This window comes from Lynx rufus, unplaced genomic scaffold (assembly GCF_022079265.1).
Source record: "Lynx rufus isolate CCGP_SWC_20201006 ecotype Redwood Valley unplaced genomic scaffold, mLynRuf1.p SCAF_10, whole genome shotgun sequence".
Classification (NCBI taxonomy): Eukaryota; Metazoa; Chordata; class Mammalia; order Carnivora; family Felidae; genus Lynx; species Lynx rufus.
This window is the reverse complement of record NW_025814824.1, coordinates 87701206-87703844: the sequence shown is the minus strand read 5'-3', so window position 1 is coordinate 87703844 and position 2639 is coordinate 87701206.

The window sequence follows — 2639 nt, the reverse complement described above, 5'->3', positions numbered from 1 at the left end:
TGGAGAGGGCGGTGAATGTAGGGCTGGGAAGTCCTCTGGTGGTTTGTTTTGTTTTGTTTTTCAGAAATGAGAAACAACCATGATCTGAAAGGTTCACCTGGGGCCGAGGTCATGAGGCGAAGCCAGGACAGCGAATAGGAGGAAAGGAGGGCGGGGGACAAAGGGTGTAGAGATGAGACCGTGAGCCGGTGAGAAGAGGTGGGGGGGTAGGGGAGGGAAAGGAAGGGAAAGGGACACCGAGGGTCTCAGGGGGCAAGGAACTATGGGTGTCAAGGTCGCAGAGGGAGTGTGCGGAAAGAGGGGAGGCGGGAGCATAGGAGGCTAAAAATGGAGGTCACGGAGGGGCATCTGGACAAAGCCAAGACCCATGCGTGGCTGTGGAAGGGGAAGTGCGGCAGAGGCTGAAGGGCCTTTGGAGGAGAGGATTTGGGGGAGCTCGCAGGTGAGGCCAGGTGAGGGAAGGACGAGGGCAGAAGAGAGCCCCGGAACAGCCCCGCTCATCACAGGGGACTCTGCCTTCCCGATGGTGGGGAGTGGGGTTGGAATGTTCCCGGGAGCCTAGCTCAGGCAGCAAAACAGAGGCTTCCTGGGGCCTCGATGCGGACTATCTTCTGTCCCGCCGGGCAAGGACATCTAGATGGCCGTGGCAAAGACAACAACGTTCAAAGTCTGCTTGTCTGTGTGCGTGCGTGTGTGTAAATACACCTAGCACGAAATTCACCAACTTAGCCTTCTTATTTACTTAGTTATTTATTTGTTTGTTTAATAACTAGAAGTTTGCACCTCTTAATCCCGCATCGTCACCGTTTTTAGTGGTTGGGGGCGCCCCGACTCTTGATTTTGGCATAGGTCGTGATCTCGCGGTTTCACGGGTTTGAGCCCCGCGTGGGGCTCTGTGCCGACGGTGCGGAGCCTGCTTGAGATTCTCTCTCTCCCTCTCTGCTCCTCCCCCCACTCGTTTGCACGTGTGCTCTCTCGGTGTCTCTCAAAATAAATAAATAAACTTCAAAAAAAAACAATTTTAAGGGTATAGCTCAGTCGTGTCGAGTGCAGTCACAGCGTTGCGCAGCCGATCTCTCGAACTCCTCTCGTCTTTCCCAAACGGGTCTCTGCCTCCATGAAACACACTAGCGCCCCTCCCCCTCCCCCTGGCACCCACCCTTCTATTTTTATGTCTATGAACTCCTCTGTGTGGTAGCAGGTACCAGAATTTCCTTCCTTTCTGAGGCTGAATAATATTCCAGGTACGGTTGGTACATTGGGTCGATCCATCCGTCGACGGACACTTGGGCTGTTCCCACCTTTTGGCAATTGTGAATGATGGGTGCACACACACATCTCTTCTTGGTTGTTTGTGTGTTTCTGTAAGATTTTTTTAGTTTTTTTTTTTTTTAATTTTTAAGATTTACTCCGTTTGGAGAGACAGAGCGTGAGCGGAGGAGGGGCAGAGAGCGGGGGAGACACGGAATCCAAAGCAGCTCCAGGCTCTGACCTGTCAGCACAGAGCCCGACACGGGGCTCGAACTCATGGACCTTGAGATCATGACCTGAGCCGGAGTCAGATGCTTAACTGACTGAGCCCTCCCAGGCACCCCTATAAGATTTTTTTTTAACATTTATTTATTATTAAAAGACAGAGTGTGAACAGGGGAGGGGCAGAGAGAGAGGGAGACACAGAATCCAAAGCAGGCTCCAGGCTCCAAGCTGTCAGCACAGAGGCCGACGCGGGGCTCGAACTCACGGACCGTGAGATCATGACCTGAGCCGAAGTCGGACGCTCAACGGACTGAGCCACCCAGGCACCCCTATAAGATTGTATTTTTAAACAATGTCTACATACAACATGGGGCTCAAACTCACAACCCCAAGATCAGGAGTCACGCGCTCTACTGACTGAGCCAGCCAGGTACCCCTCTTCTGTTTGTTTGGGTTTTTTTGATAGTAGCCATCTGTTGTCAAAGTTCGTTGGCAAACATTGCCTCATTTGGTGAGGCAAGGGGATCCCAGGTGGAAAGGGACAGCCCGAGCGGCGCAAGGAGCCTGGCCTCCGGGGGACTGGGGACAGAAACAGCAAGTGACATGTTTGGCCGAAGAACAGGAGTGTGGTCAGAGGCGAGGCTGGAAACGCCGCTGGGTGAGGCCGACCTCGGGAGAGCCTCAGGTGCTCGGGGAGGGACCTGGATGTCACTCGAGAAGTGATTAGGAGCCCCTGCAGGGCTCTGAGCCAGAAGTGAAGGGACCACAGAGAAGAAGACTGATGAACCCTAGGGTGAGGGACAGGATGGCCGGAGGGAAAGAAACTGGAGGTGGGAAAGCCACGAAAGGGATTCTTAGAACAGACCGGAAGAGAAGAGATGACGCTACTGGGAGGATCCCACCGCCGTCAGTTCTGACGGCCTTGAACCCTCACGCGGGCCCAGCCCCCACCAAGCGAGCCCTTTGTCTCAGTGAACCTGGTCAGGTGGGCACATGGTCGCCCCAGTTTATAGACGAGGAGATTGAGGCTCAGAATTTAAGTAACTTGCCCAAGGTCTCAGAGCCAGTAAGTGGCAGGGCTGTGACTCCCACTCCAATCTGTTTCCCATAAGCCCACAGCATTTATTGAGCATCTACTGTGTACCAGGCCCGTGCTGGGAACT